Source organism: Electrophorus electricus, unplaced genomic scaffold (genome assembly GCF_041902795.1).
Source record: "Electrophorus electricus isolate QZ-2024a unplaced genomic scaffold, ASM4190279v1 Scaffold131, whole genome shotgun sequence".
Taxonomy (NCBI): Eukaryota; Metazoa; Chordata; class Actinopteri; order Gymnotiformes; family Gymnotidae; genus Electrophorus; species Electrophorus electricus.
The window spans coordinates 135984-149331 of NW_027658413.1; the positions used below are offsets into that span (position 1 = coordinate 135984).

The window sequence follows — 13348 nt, forward strand, 5'->3', positions numbered from 1 at the left end:
AGGGAGGCTTCTGCCGTGCTTCATCCGTTCTCTCGTCTAACCAGGTCCATGAAAATCAATTCCACTAATGTTAACAAAATATTTATACACGAGGAACACAAGAAAGGCCCTGCTGCTGCCATGGGAAGCACATTTGCTGTCCACAGATGAAAATGTGGGTCGGCTAAAAGCCCATGCTGTCAACACTGAGCTCCGGAGAATCAGGGAATGATGTCTTGCAAGGCTTATGGAAAAGTTTGGCTGAAAAAGCTGCAAAGGGGACTGATTGAAATCGATCAGTCATGGGCTCTTCCTTGGAAAGTCCTCACAGCTATTGATATTTGAGACTGATATTTGACAGACCAATAGTCTCACTAGGGGAATTGATAGAAACTGGTAGAACGTATTGATCCATTTGTGAAGAGAGGGAGGAGTTTGCTGTCACTGCAAACAGTGCAAGGTGAATGATGCAAAATGGGATTCTACCATCTAGTGATGAACTAACTCCTACCATGCTCAGGTGTGCCCAGCTGGGCTTATCCAAACTTTGTAGGCGTTGGACTCAACAAATATCTCAGCAACTATGCATATATCTTTCTGTATACATGCTCTGTCTTTTCTATGTATTGTATTTTTGAACATCTTAAGTTCAGCTGAGCCAAAGCAGCTGTGTTTACCATAAACTGCTTGAGCAGATCCAAATACTGGGTTTTATGGTACAATACGGTACAATATATATATATATATATATAGGTCTGGGAGAAAGCTAGACTCTGGTTGGCCATCTCTCAGCCCTGATCTTCACATCAGAGCTCTCTCCTCAGCATGGTCCCCATCGTCGCTCTGTGTGTGCACCCCGGCGCTGGCATTTCACACGTCACCACCTACCCAGCAGGACCCAGGCACCATTAAAGCAGCTCTGACGTAACCCCGCCCTGAGACACCTCCACCTCAGTGCTACACCAGGAAGGGAACAGAGGGCAGGGGCAACGGAAGCTGCCCCATTTAAGCTCTGAGAAGATGCAATCAATTAGCTCCACTGCAAATGTTTCATGCTAAGCACCCTGATGCCACATCAAGCAAATTTTTCCCCATTTCAGAATGCCCTTTAAAACTTTTAAACTGTTTTCTGAACGCAACAGGTTAGTCCTCTTGGTTTGGACAACAATGGAGACAGGATGGGGTATGAGGATAGGGGGAGGATAAAGATGAGGACATGAAAGAAGTTAAAGAATCATGGTTGAAAACCAGGCCACCCTGCTTGATCATGTGGTGAGCCATGGTTTAAGTATGAGGCAGGCTGGCAAGGCCAGACTACTTCACAGTAGCTGATATCATCAGACATTATGCACCATGATGCTGTACATTATGCACTATGATATATTATTACATCACTAGTGGACTGTAATGTACCGCAATGGATATATCGATGGTAGTTCAGTGATAATGATGTTTAGCCATTGAAAGGTCAGGCTGGCTATAAGAAATTTTGTGTCAGGCTCCAAAAAAATCACCCCAAATCATTCCCATCATGTTTTTGCAGTACTGAAAGAAACCTGTTGGTGGAAGAAACCAGCTCTTTACCCCACAGCAGGAAGAGCACATTGCCAACAAGATCACAGCAAACATTCAACTGCGAGAAGTACACAGTCTGATTCTCACAGCCAACGCCACCTTCGATAATATCAATAATATCAAGTCAGCTTGTCAGCATTGTTCCATATTCTTCAACGGTATCAACTAAACATGAGGCAGCTGTACAGCGTGCCGTTGGAGAAGAACGCCGATAGAGTGGAACAACTGTGAATATGTGCAGGTAAGCATTCTCTATTATTGCTACTGTTGTCATTGGTACTGTATACCAGTGAATAGTGGTATACCACAGTGACTGCCCCTGTCTGTTTACAGTATTCTGTAATACTGTTTTATCATGGCTGAGAATGATAGAGCTAGATGTTGCCACGGCTCCTCACGAGTACATCTGTGTTGAAGAGGTTGGCTTTGACTGAACTAAAACAAAGTGCAAGGAAAGAAATGTTTTAGAGTAACGTGCCATTATCAGTGTTCCAGGCCAAGGGGGCAACATTACTGTGTGTGTTTGATTTGATTTGATTTTATTAGACCATTTCACATTTTGTGCAAATAATATCCACATAGATACACCATGCGCTACCCATAATAAAACAGTCTGGGAAAACACAAAAGAGTCCAAAGACTTATTTACACTAAGGTCCCTTATGCAATACCAAATCCCGTATTAGGCAGCAGATGCAAAATAACCAACGTGGCCTAATAAAACAGGAAAAAATTATCACAATTCCTTTGCACCTAAAATGTATTTACATTTAAAAACATATCATACATAATGTATCAATCTAATTATTATCCATACCCCCTGCTGTATCCATTTCATTTTAGGTATTTAAGAATTTTTAAAACTTAAAACATAATATCAATTATTTTAAAACACCTTGGCAACCAGTTTGACAGAGTTGCAGCTACATACCTAAAAGAGTCCCTACCCATTCTACTTTTAAAACCAGGCGGAACCAAATCTGTGGTTCTTCCTCTAGTAGAATAACTTGACAGCCCCAACTTCTTTCACCTGCACAAAATCATTTTTAAAACACTGTTGAACAAACCCATGCAAAATCTTAGATGCTTTCCATAACTCTATCAATGCGACTCTGTCCTGCACTTTTAGCTATGCGTTATCCGTGCTTCAGGGCAGTGAGGGAGCAACATTACTGTGTGTAATGCCACTGTACAAAATGGGATCTTGCATCACCATGCCACTCCTGACCCATACATCCCTGCTCACATCCTACACAACACATCGATTCCCGATGAGCACAGGAATGGGCCAGAGCTATCCAGCTTTGTCATCATCTGTGTAACGTTACTGTCCAACATGACTGTTCATCAAGCCAAAATGTTTTGTTCTGTATCTTTCACTATACTCACCATTCCTAAACCCCGCTGAGGCATTCATGGAGGTGGAAGGTGGAAGATATGCATGCCTTATGGATATGCATGCCTTATGGATGCATATCCCATCTTCAAGCAATGGAGGAGGCCTGTGGGAATATACCAGCACTGGGAGATGAGGAAGCATACCATGGCTGGATGTGTACCTCCAAACAATACTGTCTCCGATGTCTTGGCAGAGAGACCATTGTGTGTGATGTAGATGAGGTGCTGTGGCCAGACCCAAACAGGAGACAGGATGCAGCCTAATTTTTTGTCATTTCCATATATTTCTTTCATTTCTTTTTTGTTTTTTGTATTGACTAAATGCATGAAGAGATGACTGGAACCATTTACAGCAGACTGCCATGCACTGCACAGTAAAAATACAAAAGAGATTGCAATGCTTTGCACTTTTCTCATCAGTGTTTGGATGGTGAAAAATATTGATTTGCTGGTCTGTGTGTAGAGATTTGGTGTAAAATTTAAAATTTTGAAGATTTCAATTGAATAAATGGTGTGTTTTTACACCAAGTGTGTTCATATTGTGAGTGTTTTGGGGATTGCTTGTAGAGTTTTGCAAAAATTAGCTGTAGTTTCAAAAATCATGTGTACGCATTGAGAAAAAAGTAAAACAATGTGGGAACAACCAGGAATACCAGGACTAACACATTGACACAGCAACTGTTCATGCAAAGCAATGCCCCAATTTTTGTATGTGTATGTTTCTGTGTGTATGATTGTGTGTGTGGGTTTATGTGTGTGCCTGTGTGTGTGTGTGTGTGTGTGTGTGTATAAAGCCAGTTAGGTTCTTTGCAGTAGCTGGTATATGTTTCCGTACTGATTAGGGGAGTGTAACACTGAACAGCTGGAGATCTGCACTTGGAGAAGAGGAGAGCAGAGCAGAGGGGAGGGGAAGAGAGGGGTGTAGACAAGAGGAGAAGAGAGGGGAGGAGAGGGTTTCAGAGGAGAGGGGAGGAGAGGGTTTCAGCGGAGAGGGGAGGAGAGGGTTGCAGAGGAGAGGGGAGGAGAGGGTTTCAGAGGAGAGGGGAGGAGAGGGCTTCAGAGGAGAGGGGAGGAGAGGAGAGGGTTTCAGAGGAGAGGAGAGGGTTTCAGAGGAGAGGGGAGGAGAGGGGAGGAGAGGGGAGGAGAGGGCTTCAGAGGAGAGGAGAGGAGAGGAGAGGGTTTCAGAGGAGAGGGGAGGAGAGGGGAGGAGAGGGTCTCAGAGGAGAGGGGAGGAAAAAGGCAAGACAGGCAAAATTCTACATGGTGGGGAGGGGCAGTGGGCTTATAAATGGAGTAAATGGATTCTGAGGACTTAGGGGAGGTGGCTTGTCAACAGGGGATATGAGGGAGAAGCCTGACTCGGGCTATCTAAAGCTAGTGAAGAAATTACAGAGCTTTGTAGCCTGCCAGGAATCGTCAACATCCATTAGAAACATGTTAAATCTTGAATGAAGGAGTCCTGTGCACAGTTTTAGAGAATGTCCAGAGCTGTCAGGCTGAAGTGTCACATGCAGACACTTCACACAAGGTATTTATATATTTAGCAAAGTGTTTCTTTAGTCCAAATTTGCATGGAGCCACATTTTGTAATTCTCCATTATTAAAACGGTGGAAAATCAAATGCTTTCAGTCATGGTGCCGCTAAATAATTCATTGTCTGTTTTTACGAAAACAGAAAACTAGAGTAGATCATTCCTGTGGAAGACCATCCCGTGACAACAAGCAGATGTTTATAGCAAAGATTCATCAAAAGGATGTCCTAGTACATCCCAGCAGCATGACAGCATGGTCACAAAAAGCTGTTAACTACATCTGACTGTAGTGCATTCACTGATGAGCTCCAGGGAGCCGAGAGAAATACATGAGTATTTTTTTTTTTTATTGTGGTTCCTGTTGAGGTTATTAAGGATTCACTGTGTCCCATAAGGGCTGCATGGGGAAGAGAAGTTCTTCCCTGGAGCACCAAATGATACGAGGGAACGCATACGTAGCCTGGAGGCGCACCGCAGTGACTGGCCTCATTTTACAACTCCTCTCCCTTTCAGTTCTTGGTCCAACATAAGAGCGCATCGCGTTCTCAAAAATTAAGAGTCCTAATAAACCACCCGAGAATCCTCCATGCGTAAATACTAAGCCCAGACTGCTCCCGGGCACTGATAAAACAGTCTCTCTCTCTCTCTTTTTTTTTTTTTTTGTCTTATTATGGTTATAAAAAAAATCTGCATATTTGGGATCACTGTGGAAATAACTTCCCTAGCAGAACCCAGCAGTGGGGATTAGTCACGGTCATTCCTTTCTCTCCACGGCCGCCTCCCTCTCCCTCAACCCGCTCTCTTCTTACCCCAGTCACCGTCACTCTGCCTGGCTGCCATGTTCCCCCACTCCAAATTAGTATTATACCCATGAAATTAAAACGCAGGTCCTTGGAGATACCCGCAGAGATTAGGGCCTATACTGCAGGTATTTGGAGATACACATGTCACGCCAAGTCAAATTCATTTCGCGATAGCCGGAGACATGAAGGCACACCATATCCGCTTGTCTGGCATGTATATTGTATGTCCATTAATTAGGTTTTCCATGTCTGAGGGGGTAATGAATCACTGTTCAGTGGAGGACGTGAGTAGCAGCGGCTGGGAACAAAAGGGAGTCTGGCACTGGGCTGTTCACACCGGCTGGCAGGCAGTTATTACACACAAAGCAGGGGAGGGTTCTCCTCTGTTTCATTGTCAACTGCTCTGGTTGCGATGTTTAGTGATGAGCAAGGCTAATACATTGTATCCCACTTTGATAAGCGCTGGCAAGCAATGTTCAAATATAATTGTGTGGTTTTTTTTTTTATATTTAAATAAATAAATGTTTAATCAGAAATAAGATGTGACATCCTTAAATTGCTGCTTGACATGTGAAACTAAAACAGTACTGATGTGTTTCACGTGTGTTTAATGGATGTTTATGGTTAAAGAGGTCATTAAAATTAGGCTATAGAAATAAAATGGTACTTTCGGTGCATGAATGCTCAGTGCATGACTCTTTCTTTATACCAGAGAGTTTCTTGGTTCCCAAAACTGACCACTTTGTCATCAACCTGGTTAATTATAATTTCTGAGATGGCTACTTCAGAGTTACAGAATTGCAAATTACATGCTCCTTCACCCGTACAGTTTATAACTTATAGTGCAAGTCTGTTAAAAAACACCTGTATTAAATTGCTCTGATGAACCCCTCACTCAATGTAGAATTTTTAAGCAATTGAATTAATGTGAAAATCAATATATTCAATCTGTAATCATTGAGATAAAGCATGAAGTTTGCTGCCCGTGTTACATTCCAGACTATCTGGTTTGTCTGACTGAGAGAGTTCAGCTGAGGTGATGCACACCATCCCACTTCCTCTCTCTCTCTCTCTCTCTCTCTCTCTCTCTCTCTCTCTCTCTCTCTCTCTCTCTCTCGCTGTCTCTCTCTATCCCTTCCTTTCTCTCCCTCTCTTCTATACACACATCAGTCAGTAGTCATTATCATTATCTACCTCTGCCCTCTGTTAGGTCAGTAAGATAGTGCTGTCGGTCAGAGACTAATCTATGGCTCTCCTCAGCAAAGTCAGACCAAGCGAAGCCCTAGCACTGAGCCTGTGTCTTGCATTTAAATGGCAGTAAATTGCATCTCTTTTCCCCCGGAGACTGTCATTTTCCCATGTAATGGCGTCTGATGGGAGTGGGTGTGATTTTCGCATCGGGGCTGTCAAGGCCAGCTCCTTGCGTCGGGTTTTAACGCGCAGATCTGGCAGCGGAGCAGCGTGGCGTGGAGAGAGAATGGCACCTGAAGAGGAGCTAATAACACACAGGAGGAAATGGGGACATGAAAGAGGAATGGGCTGCATCTTAAACTGAACATTACGCCCTGCCTAGTGCACTTCTAATGGCAGAATTGAACAGAAAGGCCTGTTTGAAGATGCTGTACCCTGAAGTGACCGAGTACCCTTTGAGTTGTCTCCTGAATGGCTTAGCTTGCTTGGAGAAAGCACAATGAGATCAAAAGGCTTTGAGCAAACACAATGCAAATGATTCTCCAAGCACTGTAGCCCCTTGGAACTTGGTGCTGGCTCTCTTTTGATAGACATACACCAATGCAGCAAGACATTAAATGCAGAAGATGTCAGAAGCCCCACTGACTCAGAGGGCTGTGTGTAACTTGAGTGTGTGATGACTTGTGCGCTGTGTAATATCTAGTAACACCAGAGCATGGATGAGGGGACACAGTGGTTGCCCATAAAAGCTCATCTTGGAAATCAATAAAGCAGTGATATTGATTTTGCACAAATGTACAGAATATGGATTGAGGACTTAAAACCACTGAGACACTGAATGCAAATATCTGAAGAGCTGTATTCACAGGAATACTACAATACAATAATAATGATACAATGGTCAATTCACATTTTTTGACTCTACATTTTTAAGCTTTTGTGTTGGGGCATTGTGGCTGTGACAGTTATGCCCACAGTAAATGGTCATGTCAGAGCAAACATAACTGTTGTGCATGACAATTGTTATGAAACAATTAAAACCTTTATATCCCAAAACACATTGACATCTGCCCTTGAACACATCAGTGACAAGTGCCTTTCTTCAACAGATCCCTCTGCTGTTCTCTTGCTCTTCTCCAATTCCCAGATAGCAAAACCTAGCCAAACGTATAGTTTCCCACATCTCCGGTTCAGACTTTTGACTGGCATCTCCTTATGCGTTCATAGCCAGCAGCAGGATCTGAGTCTTGTTAACGAATGAGCGGTTCCTCTAGCGAGCAGTCACCACATTCCCACAAGCAGACGCTGATCACAGGACTTTGGTGCAGGGGGAAATGGGAACTGCTCAGCACAGCTCATGGGGGTCAGGGGCAGAGGTGGGGAGGTGGTTCAAGAGTACCGCGGAGGGGGGATGCAGAAGCGACAGGTCCCACAGGGCAGACGGGTGAATGGGGATCCGATCAAACTACTGTGAAAGCATGGGGCTCAGGCTGACCCACAGGCAGGCAGTAATTGGCACAGGATCGCGATCCACAATCTTCAGAGTGTACAGAGTCAGGAGAAAGCAGAGGCACCGAAGCTGCGATCTGCCACGCCGGAGGCTGCCGACATGCAAGCAGCAAAGGGAAGAGCAAAGCGTGTCAACGCGATGCTGATGTGCACGCCAAAGCATCCCGATCACTCGCAGAGAGAAAGAGGGAGAGATAGAGAGAGAGAGAGAGAGAGAGAGAGAGAGAGAGAGAAGAAAGGAAGGGGGTAAGAAAAAAGATAGAGACAAAGATAGAGTTCAGAGAAAGAAAGGGGGAGAGAAATGAGGAGAAAGAGAAAGAAAGGGAGAGAACGAGACTGTTGTTGTTGGATTCATTTAATTATTAGCTGGGATAAACTGATTAAGCATAAAATATTGCAGTGGAAATGCTGGTTTCTTTTAGTATATTTTCAGATCTCATTTGATTCCTTCCTTGAAGTAACATTGAGTTCATTTCATGTCAGATTTGAAATGCTTTGCAAAGGTTGGCCCTGTAGCTTTTCTTGCCCAATGCTAAATAAGCATCCGTCTCATTTTCTGGGTGTGAATCTCTAGATTCTGTCTGCTCTGCTGACTGAATTTAGAGACATCAGTAATCAGCTTCTCTGTCTTTTCACAGGTCTCAGGAAGAAAGATAACCAGGGCTTGGAAAGAGATATGGCCTTGTTCAGTCCTTGCTTTTTACTGTAGCAGTGATGCAAATGATGATGAAGACTCCATTAAGGGAGAGGATGAGGGAGAGTTGAATTAATGCAGCTTCGATCACAGCTAAACAAGGGCCTTCTCACAAGCTTCAGTAAGAAAGTGGCTCATAAGACAAGCTGTTAATACCACTGAAGATATAGATGTTTCTAGACAAAACACAGCCCCTGCAGATTAAAACTTTATAAATAACATTTTGCCTTCCTTTAATTTCTGTAGAATATGATAGCCAAGGTACTTGGGGGGACTCTTCTCAAGGTTCACAGTGAAGTGGCTATGGTTATACACAGTAAACATATTTTTGTACTCAGTATGTTGTTCAGATAAACATAACTGTTACACTAGTCATTTGAATCGCACCCTCATGAGTATCCTTGGAATCTGTTGTGCACTTTAAATCACATGTATGAGGAGGGTGGGGGATAGTGTATGCTTTAAATGACTGCCTTGGAAGAAAGGGGGTTGGTGATGAATTTGGATGTCAGGGGCCCTTGTCTTTACAGGCTGGACTGGACAGGATAATGTAAATGCTTGGGCCTTTACATTTATTACGACCGACTGGGGGAGTGTTTTGTAAAGGAGGCGTGGCCTGCACTTTTCCCCACCCATTTCAACAGCGTGGCCTGCCTGTGACTGGTTAGCAGCCCCGATGCATATTTATATCCCTCTCACCCTGCTGTCAACCTACATTCTCCTCACTGTTGTTCACTGAAGCCAACTGTCAAAACTGACCAAGGTGAGACGAACTGGGAGGATGTTGGGCTAGAAGAGAGACATCTAGGGGAGGTGTAATCACAGTAGAAAAGGTCCCCAAACCTAAAAGGCACCCATATGCACAGCACTACGGTCTCAAACGCCTATTACATTTTACATATGCATATACATGCATGGTCATAAATTGTTGTCTACTGTAAGTAGTGTCCAAGTGGGGCAGGGTGTGGGTTTGGGGAAGTGTGGTTAATAAGAAGCCCATCTCTCATGAATAAAGAAAGAGCAAGAAGCTTGTGACAATTTGGCCTTCAGTTCACAGGAGGAGGCTGCGAGTCTGAAGTGCTCAGACACAACCTCTTAAGCCCCTCTCCTGTCATTGCACAATTTTACCATTCCACTTAGATGCTGACCCCAGGAATATGTCTGACCCATGTAATCCCTATCCCGGTCATTGGACAGGAGGGGCACGACTGGCACATAGCTGATCTCAGAACAGCTGGAGAGAGCAGCAGCCATGCCAGGATCTACACGGGCTGACTAGAACAAGCCACTGAATGGCCAGTTGAAGCCATGTTTGTTTACCACTGGCACAGGCCAATGCTTTTAACGACCATGTGCCACCCAGCTACACAGTCAGTTTTTAAGTACTCATTAAGGTTCATGGTCGAGACCGTTGACATGGAATTTAGATTTTTGTTGTGGAGACAACACAGAACAGGCAATTACAAAGGCATTCATTATAGTTATGGTTTACAGTACATCACACTGCCAAGCCTAACAATCTTAATGCTACAGTGCTACAGATGTAGGGCAATTGAACTTCAGTCTAAAGTTGTTTGTACAGTACACCAGTGTTCACCTAAATCTGCAAGAGCAAGTTTGGCTCTGTAAAAGTCATATTTGAGGCTCTGTGGCTGAGCGGAACATCCATGTCTTTCATCTGTCCCTAAACCTTACCTCAGCCTACACGCCTGCCCTCAGGAATGGATGGGTGACGATGGATGGAGAACGGTCTTTAGGGGTCAAAGGTTGTCGTCTGGGAGACGAGAGTTCACGTTCATTTCTCCTGCTCTTGTCTGCTGCCCAACAGGGGGCAAAGGTCACTGTCTTTAAATCTTTCAGCTGTCTAGAAGTGCATCAGAGAAGCCCTCTAACAAACCACACACACACAGACACACACACACACACACACACACACACACACACACACACACACACACACACACACACACACACACACACACACACACAGACACACACACACACACACACACACACACACACACACACAGACCATAACCCCCCAGCAAGCCACAGACTGACCCCTGACCTTTGGGGAAAAGCAACGACTTACTCCCATCTAAACAATTTGACTCTGATTCAGGGTCCTGTCTAAAATAAACTGTTCATGACCTGACATCTTTCTGACAAGCCTGCTCTTACAATATGATTCATATGGGCAGATTTACAAGGGCAGCAGTGAAACACGTGGCTAATAACCAACTAGAAACCCAGTAGTACTGATAACCTGACGTGATATTTAAGAGAAAGAACTGAAAGACTTTTAAAACCCTCCATATTAACCCAAGATCTGGGTATATAATGTGAAAGAAACTTTCAAAATACAGTCATATTTTGTCCTGTAAGAGTTCAACAGCATCAACCTAGAAGAGTCTAGTGTAGTTTTCCATCATCTTCTGTTTTCCACCTCCAGCATGCAGCAGAGTGTATATGTGCACACAGCGTCCTTACAGCCGAGCACAGCTGAAAAGGGGCACGGTCAGAACAAGCCTCCACTCTGGACTCCTACTCAGAAGTGAAGGGGCGGGGGGGATTAGGGGCCCTGTGGGGCCAGAACTCATGTTGTGATGTCATAAACTGGGCTTTCAAAGAGGCCATTCTTAAGAGCACAGAAGCGTCTGACCAGTGGATTTAGTGTTCATTTTTTAGGGACAATTGTATAATTAGTTTAAACAGGATAGGATCTGCCTATGGCAATCTTGAGGTACAGCTTGTCACGATATATATATATATATATATATATATATATATATATATATATATATATATATATATATATATATATATATATATATATATATATATATATATATATATCTCACACACACACACACACACACACACACACACACACACACAGGTATTTAAATCAGAATAAAAAAAGACTGGATTAATATTACGATCTGACATAATACAACAATAATACATAGCAGTACTGGCAAATTATGTCCATATGATAGTATTCTACAATACAAAAGCTTCTTTATTAATAGAATAATAAAATGGCATGCTTTTACAGTGTCTGGTGGTTTTAAATTGCATAATTGCAAAATTTCCTTATATAATGGCAGTGCTGTGAAGTGTTTTTTAGGCTAACATATTCTATGATGTTGGCAAACATCCTCTCCCTGCCTGGCACGATTTAAGCTGGTTTCTGTGTTTGACTGTATGAGCAGATCCCACACAGACCCCAGGCAAGTCTCCTCCTCTCACTGGTCGCTAATCCCCAAAAGACGATGCACGTGTGAGCCGCTCCCGCTCTCAGCCATGAGGAGGAGAAGGTGAGGAGGCGAGATGGAGGCTCAGCCCCCCTCCGTTCTTATCAGCTAGACGGCAGCACAGACTCCCGGGAAGCTCCAGAGGTTCAGGCCACATCCCCCCCTCTCCAAGTCGCACCAGAGTTAGAGGACGTGTCTGCGTCTGCCTGGGGCTTGTGCCAGGACCTGATCTAGGTCGCTGGGTAATAACTAGGGTGTTTTTATTTTGTCTGCTCCTCCATCCCCCCACTTTGTCATGCTAATATCAGTTTTTGTTGTTGTTGTTTTTTTTTGTCAACGGGAATATGTTTGACATCCACCATGTGATGTGAATCATTATGAGATGGACTGAGGGAGGCGTTAACAGGCCTCAGTGGTCATTATGTGCTTCAACGAGAGCTACACACTGAAAGCTCGGTGCACTGTTCGTTATCATTTCTTTCTTGCTTTTTGCCCCTTTTTCCAATGAATCGGAGAATCAGCCGAGACCAAAATGATTACAAGAATGTCAAGACCTGGCCACATACATCGCAGCTACAGGACTCGTCACCCTGACTACATACATCAAAGATATATGAGTCATCTAATGCACGGCCTTATGGATGTACATAATTGACTGAATGGAAAAGATTTTGGACAGTTGCCCACAAAATGAAAATGTGGGTCCCTGAAAATGCAAGCTTGCACCTCAGTATATATGTGCTGGTAGCCGGCCCTTATTGACTGCTAAATGTATATTACCATTATTGACACTTCAGTGACAGTGTGGTTTAATGAACTGTTTTGGAGCATTTCACCATGTAACGATTCGACAGCATTTTGATGCTATGGTGCTGTCAGTATAAACTGGCTGATGTATTTCACCGGGGCATTAATGGTTCTGTCTATTTGGATAATGACGGTTCATTCCGATTCATTTGCTGGGAATCTTAATGATGGCTGCTGGTGGTGTCATCCCAGGACACGGGGCGCTTGCTTCCAGAGCTTCTCTGGGTGAGAGCAGTGAGCTGTTCATGCTGCTTCAGTTATATTCCCCATTTAAAACCAACAAGTAAACCCCACGTGCAATGAACTCGAAAAACAACGAGTGCCTACTGTCCATGTTTAAAAATCATCAGTCTACTGAATTTGCATATTTAAGAATCAGTTCATCCATCCATCCATCCATCCATCCATCCATCCATCCATCCATCCATCCATCCATCCATCCTCTCAGTTTCAGCTGAAGTGCTAATGAGTTTTTATGTTATATTTAAGAATTCTGGGGAAAACACATCTGAATTTGTCATGTACAGAATTAAGCATTCTTTTTGGCTCTATTATGGCTCTATGTAAAAATTATGGCTCTATTTAAAAAATATTATGGACTAC

At 43.6% G+C, this 13348-nt stretch overlaps 1 protein-coding gene across 2 annotated transcripts in view; it reads right to left on the minus strand.

Moving 5' to 3' along the window:
- Window positions 1–13348, minus strand: part of LOC145654547 (purine nucleoside phosphorylase-like) — an 86562-nt gene that overhangs the window by 41121 nt on the left and 32093 nt on the right. The gene's annotated exons all lie outside the window — the stretch shown is intronic.